The sequence below is a fragment of the Arvicanthis niloticus genome, chromosome 6 (genome assembly GCF_011762505.2).
Source record: "Arvicanthis niloticus isolate mArvNil1 chromosome 6, mArvNil1.pat.X, whole genome shotgun sequence".
NCBI classification, from domain to species: domain Eukaryota; kingdom Metazoa; phylum Chordata; class Mammalia; order Rodentia; family Muridae; genus Arvicanthis; species Arvicanthis niloticus.
The window spans coordinates 49513797-49522364 of NC_047663.1; the positions used below are offsets into that span (position 1 = coordinate 49513797).

Below are 8568 nucleotides of genomic sequence, written 5' to 3' on the forward strand. Positions count from 1 at the left end.
ATGTCATGGTTCTCAAGCTCAGGCCAACACTGGGAGGACTGGCCTTCTAATGAGGGATGGACACTTTTTTATGGCATGGAGGGGGTGAGCCGGTCTGGGGAAAGAACAGTGGCTGGCTACCAGCTCATCAGTGCAAATTTGACATGGATCTATGAGGGTTCATTCTGAAGCCTGTGATGCTCCTGGGTCCAGGCTGTCCACTCCCCCCTCCTCCCTGGGCTTGGCCTCACCATGGCCATTCTACTGTTTTTAAGAACAGATTTTGAAACTCATCCACCTTTCTCCACCTTGGCTGCTCTGTCCCTTGGAGCAGTGCACACTTTGAAAGCCAGATAGTATGTTGAGTTTCCTTCCACCATTTAGGTTTGTGGGGCTCATCTTTGCTGGACTGCATGTGAATACATATATGCCTGTGTGTATACGAGGCAGGTGCATGAGTTCTCTGCCCATTATTCTAAGTGTTCATTCCCATCCATACAGTGAGCATAGTGTGCATTCTCCCTCCCAAGAGCTAGTCTAGAGTGAGGCACTAAGAGCTGGCCAGAAGTGTGACCACTATGCTAGGAGCTGCATCTCCAGGAAGCCAAGTGGCCATATAACTGATTTTGACTGTGGGATATGAATGGAAGGGACATGTGAGATTTTAAAATCATTAGCATAAAGACAAAGCCACTTAGCTTTTCCTGTGTTATTGTTATTTGTTGGGAAACAACAGAAATGGAAGCCCACGTCTTGAATGTGGATGTGGGTCTCCTGGGTCCCTGGGGGACTGTGTGGACTGGGACCATTCCGTAGGTCTTTGTGAGAGTGGTGAACCATCTCATGTTTTAAAAGTGTGTGTGTGTGCGCGCGCATGCGAGAAAGAGAGAGAGAGAGAGAGAGAGAGAGAGAGAGAGAGAGAGAGAGAGAGAACCACAGCATGCATATGTAAAGACAATTTGAAGGACTCAGGCCTTTCTTACCATATTGGTCCTGGGAATTGAATTCCCGCCTTGATGATAGATGTTCTTCCCTGTTGAGCTAGCTCACCAGCCCAGCAGCTGCACTCCTGAGTCTGTTGGTGGCACTCAATCTGTTGCCTGGCTAAAGACAAGTGCTGGCTCCACCCATAGGTCCCAAAGTCTAAGGCCAAGGCTCCCTTGAAATTGGTCTCTCATCTGAGCTTAGCATTGTTGGCTCCTGTGAGTGGCAGCCCCTACATTTTACAGACAGCCAGTGCAACTGAAGTTCAGAGAGGACCTGGCACTGTCTAAAGTCACAGGCACAGAGCAGGAACAACAATCCAGGTCCCCAGCCTCCAGCGTGGCTTGTTCACTGGTGCCAGGCTTCTGCCTGTAGCTCTTGGAATCAAGACCATAATGTTGTTATTAAAATATTTACTTGCATGAAAAATTTCTATTACCTGAAACTCATGTATTATAGATGGAATCAGTAGCTTAGAAGGAAATACACAAGAAGAATCACTTTAATAACAAAAGCTATGCAGATAAATTCCTCATTTCAGCAAGCTCTTGGCGGTCCCAAATAAATATATCATTTTTATCAGGCAAGTGCTCTAGAAACAGCGTCTTTGAGAAATATGTCAAAATAATCTCCCCGGCTGTGCTCCCTTCTGGAGGAAGGAAAATATGAATGTGACAGCAAAAAAGGACGATTAAAAAGGATTTCCTCACTATAGTATAAACCACCGCAAAGAAGCCTCCAAGTGGCAGGAGGAGGCTGCTTGGGGTCAGAGGTCAGGGCTCCTCGCTGTAGCCTCCTGGCTGTGTGACCTGTATTCCATGCCAGCCTTCATCACCTCCTAGGGTGTTTTAGGGGGAGATTTCTATAATGTAGAGTGTATCATTCAAAAATAAAGTATGACTCAATTTAGCTGCGTCACTCCTTATGGTTTAAGTCATGGAACTCAGTGGGAGGGAAGCATGGTGAATGGATCTAAGAAGCCTATTATTGGCTAGCGAGTGAAGCATGCGCATGTGCTCACACACTCCATTCTGTTCTGTAAGTGCGTAGTTGTCATTCTCATCATCGTCCTGGACTTTGGTCTCTTTCTGTCTTCCCTTCTATATCAAGCACCTCCAACATCTGCAATGCCTAACCTCTTACTCTTTTCTATCCCAGACAGTCTTTGCCCATTTCCTCAGTAACCTCTACAGTTGCTGCCTCTTTCTCTATGTGGGTCTCTTTGCCCATCCCCTCCCTCTTCTTGCCTATCTGATGTTCCCGAAGGGCAAGCATTTAGCATCCTTTCTCAAAACCTCCCATAGGAGAGGTCCAAGTTCTTTGCTTTGGCGCTTGAGGTACCCTGTACCTCGCTAGGCCGGTTGCTTAGTGCAGGCAAAAGACTCCCCAGCAGCCTCCACACAGGCCACACCCTCCATGTCCTGTACCCCCTCAGGTTGCCATCTCTCAGGTTGCTCTTTCTTTTCTTCTTCTGGGTGGTAGCTGGTCCTCTGGGTCCAACACAGGTGCCTCTTCCATGCAAGCCTCTGGATCCTCTGAGGAGAGGCCAAAGCTTTCTCTCCTGGAATCTCCCCAGAATCCTCTTGGTGCCTCCTGCCTGAGCCCTCTGAGCTGTAGCCCCCTGTCTTAAGTCCAGGACGGGAAAGTGTAGGAGATAGAAAGCCAAGCTCCTGGCTGTAGGGTGGGTAGCTTGGCCTTCATAGCTTCCACCCTGCATCATCATACTTGGAAGCTGGGAGCGGGCAAACAGAGCAAAGAGAGTGAGGTGTGTATATGTGTCTGCCTGCATGCAGATCTGCACACATGCATATGTGTGGTCGTATGCCACAGAAATGCTCCTTTTCTTTAACAGAAACATCATTATTTCAAGTGCAACTCAAAAAACACTCTCCCCTTTCTTCCCTCCATTGCTTGCCTCTGTGTGTTCCCACCTGATTGCATCCTGGCCCATCCCCATAGCAACCCTCAATCCCCACCAAGCCTCCAGGGCCTGTATGAGAAGGAGGCGGGACACACACAAAAGACCATGCTGTTTTGCTTTTGCATTCCTGTCTGGTGTCCTTCTGTTTTTGTAGTTTTCTGAGGCTTTGAGAGATCTAACCTCTGAAGATGAATCGAAGACCAATCCTTTTACATCACATGCCACTAGGGTGAGCACAGGCAGTCTCTAAATATACATGTATCTTTCTCATGAAGGGGAGTGGGGATGGATCTGAGCTCCAACTGTATTAATGTTTCTGATCCCAAGAGGAACCTGTACCTGTAGGGCTTACAGAAGGGCAATAGGTGACTGTCTTCAAGGCAGACAATAAATATCCAGTGTGTAAGGCTGGAGGCTTGCAGCAGGCTCTGTGGACCCTGAAGCCTGTGTTTTCTACATGACACTTGCTCTGTGTGTGTGTGTGTGTGTATGTGTGTGTGTGCGCGCGTGCACGTGTGCGTGTGCATGCACGTGAATGTATTCTTGCTTTGTGCTAAGTCACATTGAGCTTTGGGTCCATACAGTATCAGACATCAATGATTCCTCTTATCTACTTGTAAAACTAGTCTGAGAATACAGAAGTAATGAATGCCTTTGTTACAGAGGAGGGACTCAGAGAAATTGGCCACAGATTTCTCATCAGTTGTGCCCAATGATACTCTCCGATCCACACAGTGACTGGGCTATGCAGATGTGCCAGGAACTGACCTTGTAAACCTACTTCTGAACAGCCTCCACTCTACAGTTTAGTTAATTAAGGGATCCACAAGGGATTGGTGGTGGAGAAGATTATAATGATGTTTCTTCATTGTGTGTGTGTGTGTGTGTGTGTGTGTTTTATTGGCAGCCCCACTAGTGAAGAAGCTTCTCACTTTCTCCGGAAATTAAGCCAGCTTTCCACTATCAGATCATTTCTAAATGAGTAAAGGATTGGATTTTGACATCACCACCTCATTTCTGCAAGAAAGAGACAGCCTGACAAGTTGTTGTGTCTCACGCTCGTTTGAGCAGAACATTTTGAGGAATGTCCCTGTGTGTGAGAAGATGCTGCTGGGTAGGACAGATGTCCACAGTGACCAAATGTGACTGCCATTTGCAAGTAATAATCCCATGCTGTAGTGTGGGACAAGAGGAGAGGCATTCCTAGCTCCAAGCTTGGGCTGGAGGGGGTATGCTCAACGTGTGTGTGTGTGTGCAAGTGTGTGTGTGTACATGTATGCATGTGAGTGTATGTGTGTACATTAGATGAAATACTGTAGCCATTCTGCACAGCTGGGTATGCTATTGTATACATCCTGAAATCAACCAGTTTTGCTCAAGAACACGTTAGTTGTCAGTAGCAGCTTCCCTGGAAAGGCTGTCTAGATCACACAGTAACAATCCCCAGGACTCAGAATGGTTCCCCAGAATCTCAGCACCCACTGGACACAACTGATTGGTCCGAGGTGAGGACAGTCCACTCAAGCTTGACCAATCAGATTTTTTCTCCCAGAGACCAAGAATCTTGAATCAAGATGAACAGAACCAGAGAATCCTTGACCTTGAATGGCAATTGGCAAGGGCAGGTTCAGTGATGGCCCCATTCTCCTAAGATGGATGGGTGCAAACTCTCAGAGTCCAGCCGTGGAGCCAGTTTCCGTATTGAATCCTGCCTTGACTCCAAGCTATCCCAGGGCTGAAACTGCCAGCCAGGGATTTACTGTCTGTTTTTTCTTCTGCAACCTGAAAAATAGAAATCAGGTAAAACAGAAAAAATGTCATAGAAATAATTATTATGAAGCCACTTTTACTGGTTGTGAATATCTAGATGTTTGCTAAAAATATTGATGAAGTCTTTTACAAAAGATAGGTCTGAGATATGGCTGAAAACTCAGAGACAAGGCAGGAATGGCTTTGTCAGGCATACTTCAGTAAGGATTGTAGATACTTTAGAGGGAGGAGGAGGCCAACGGTGGGAATGGGGGGTGAGGAGTCTCAGAAGATGGGGATCCTGGGTCCTCTGGAGAACAGCACCCATTTCCTTCTCAGGTCTGTTCTCACAGAGCCCGGATGCAGTCAGCCTTGCCCCTTAGCTTCCTGTGCACCCCTATTTTTCTCAACACCACAGATGAGGTGCTATGGACTGATCTGTGTTGGGGAAGAGAAGTGCCATCCTGAGCTTTATTATCTTTGTTATGTTAATCAGATTTTCATTCTGTGACAAAATATTAAAGAACGTTAACTTAAACAGAGAGGTTTATTCTGATTCAGAGTTTCGGCAGTTTTAGTTTATAGATGCTTTGGACCTGGCATAGAGTCACCACGGCAGGAGCCCACAGCACAGAGGTTGCTCACCTCATGTGTCAGGAAGCAAAGAGAGGTGAGAAAATGCTGGACTTCCTAGAACATGTCCCTGTGACCTGACTCTCCTCACTCCCACACTGAAACCTTGCCTCTTAAAGGTTCCATCATATTCCAGTAACACACAGGTTGGAACAAAGCCTCTTGGGACATTTCACATCTGAAGTAGAGCAGTTGGCACACTTAGACAGCCAAATGGGCCAAGTCAGGCTGTGGGGATGGCTCAGCTGTTAAAGGCTCAGAACCAAAATGACAAATAGACCAGGTCATCCTCTTTAGTGACTAGACATGATCTCTCACCTCTGGTGTTTGCACCACGCCACATTCTTTTAGAAGATTCCAATTTGCCAGGTATCTCCTGGGATGTAAATCTAGTCTTCAGGCCATAGTTCAAGGGTCTTAATCCTTACAGCAGCAGACATATTCAAAGTCAAGATCCCTCATGGGCCTGTTAGTTACAGGCACATTTACCCACCATCCCTAGCATTCAACCAGGCTTGATGAATAAGGAAAAAACTGATGTCAGGTTGACTTTGTTCTTTTGCAGGAGAACTTTTGTCTCTTTCTGGAAGTTTCTCTTTAGCACAAGGTCAGTATTTTTTGTGTCCAAGTAGATTCTGTTGTCCCTGTTCTCCTCCACTGCTACAATGTGAAAGAAACTATAGATTACATGTAAACAGGCAGATACAGATATGTTTTAATAAAGCTTTATTGATAAAAACAAGTGGTGGGCCAGATATGATACTTAAACTGTTTCTTAATTTTTGCTTTTAAAAATCCATACATGTAAACAGGCAGGTACAGATATGTTTTAATAAAGCTTTATTGATAAAAACATGTGGTGGGCCAGATATGATACTTAAACTGTTTCTTAATTTTTGCTTTTAAAAATCCACAGGGTGTTGTCCTTGACATTTCAAAAATCCCCAATGACCTGATTATAGAGTGTTTTTTATTTTATCAGTAGTGCTTGAACCCTGGTAAATTTCCCAGTCTTGTTGCTCATGTTCCTACCTTTTTGCATATTTTATAGTTTTCTTCATCCATTTCTGGGGAGTCTGTTCTGCAGTTACCGTCTGTCAAATCCCCTGGATTTATGCAGAACCCTCTCATTATTTCTTCTCATCTTTCTTGTACTTTCTTTTTGGTTATGGTTTCTTGGTTTTTTAATTTAACATTTTCAAAAGTTCTCTTACATATTTAAAAGTAATTTTGGATTGCCCTTGAAGATACTAAAAATTTTTACTTAAAAATATATTATACTTCTTGAATTATTTTTAGGGTTACTTTTTTTCTTATTATTGTTGAGCTTTTATGCTGTTAAGATGTAATCTTTTTGGGGGATATAGCTTAGTAGTAGAGCACTTGCCTTAGTTTGCATGTTTCTTTTTTTAAATTATTTTTTGAGAATTTCATATATATGTACTGTGTTTATATTATTCTCCCTCCCTTTCTTCCCCCTTTAACTCCTCTGATGCTCTTGAGATACCCTCTCAAATTCATGGCTTTTGTTTCTTTAATCATTATATACATATATACATATATACATATATACATCATATATACATATACACACATATACATATATACATGTATATATATACATCAAAACATCAATATATCAGTACATCATATATACATATATACATAAATACATCATATATACATATATACATATATACATCAATACATCAATACATCATATATACATATATACACATATACACATATACACATATACACATATACACACATACATATATATACATATATACATATATGCACATATGTGTATACACACATACATATACATACACAAACATATAAATACGACCCCCTGAGATCATTTAATATTGTTCAAATAAAATATGTTTAGGGCTGACCACTTAGTACTGAATAATCAATTAGGAAGCTCATCTCCAAGGAAGATTGAGTTTTCCTTTCTCAGCAGTCATTATTAGATAGCATGTGTGTTTGGTCCCAGAACACACACAAGAAAAGATTGCCTAGTATACTGGTTGACTACTTAGATTAAAGTTTCATGGAGTGGCTGAGCAGCCTATAAGTATGTGGAGAGATACTAAGTTGTGGAATTTGCTTTAAACATGTCAGTTGAAGAGCAGGTCTTGGGGTTAGAAGACTCCTAAGTTCTGGAGGTCTACTCTTACGGGGGATGCTTGTTTTCACTTAGGTCTACAAGCTTTGGGTGTACCCCTCTTCAGGAGGAGATACTTCATCCTCCCTCCTTGTAGAAGGGTTGGCCCTAGAGATGATTCTCCTGAGTAGAGCATGCCACGGTCTCCCAAGGCTCAGTAGTGAGAAGCACAGCAGTTTCTTTTTTCCTTCACTCCTGTCAAAAGCCAGCTGCTGTGCTATGAGGTCACTCTAACAGTTCCAGGAGGAATGGCAAGGGCCGGGGGCTTCCAGCACACAGACTTCTGAGATCACCATCTTGGAAGCCAATCCTACAGTCCTGGTCCAGCCTTCAGATGATTGTCACCCTGGAAGACATCTCAGCTCTGTGAGTGACTCTGAGCCAGAGTCACCAGCTAAGCTTTTCTCAAAACTCTAGCCCATGTAAACTGTAAGAAAATAAACACCCATTATTACAAATGAATGGCTCCATGGGTAATTTGTTCTGCAGCTATGGAGATGTAATTGCATAGGGTATCATTTTTCCTCTACATATTTCATCCTTATGCGAATGCATAGTTACTAAGAATTTTGACAAGAGTAGGTTCAGATTTTCCATATATAGCTGATCAATTAAAGCACACCATTTGCAGCCCAGTGTGCCATTTCTATATGTACCCAAAGTTTCTAGCCAGAGTCCAGGGTTCTAGAGAGGAGGGTGATTCTGGATACTATTGTCTGTTTGTGTCTGTGAGCTGGGATGGCTTGTGCTGCTTACTCTGCAAGGGTCTACCCACTTCCTAGCTTCCAAAGTCCATCTAGATTGCTTGTCTACTAACTGTTCCTTTCCTGTTCTCATCATCTGTCTAGACCTATGACATTTTTTTACTTTCATATTAACAGGATTTCAGGTAAGGAAGGAAAGACACAAGCATGGTTAACCTATAATTTTTAAAGCTACCTTTTTAGAACCACTAAAGGTCTGAACTGGAACATATCAAGAAGACATATGAGAAGGTCAAGGTGATAGAAGGTGATAGAACTCCTGGCTGGTTCTCCACATCACAAAGGGCCAATCAGCAAAACTTGAATGGCCTGTGCTTTCATTTCTGACCCCTATGCTCAGAGGCATCAGTGAGTAGGTAGGTCCC

At 43.4% G+C, this 8568-nt stretch overlaps 1 long non-coding RNA gene across 1 annotated transcript; it reads left to right on the forward strand.

The window, feature by feature from the left end:
- The first annotated feature begins 299 nt into the window (after nt 1-299).
- LOC143442762 (uncharacterized) lies at nt 300-7884 on the forward strand. The gene is made up of 3 exons (XR_013111224.1): nt 300-5303; nt 5832-5873; nt 7476-7884. It is a non-coding gene; the product is annotated as an uncharacterized LOC143442762 (long non-coding RNA).
- Nucleotides 7885-8568: the final 684 nt, after the last annotated feature.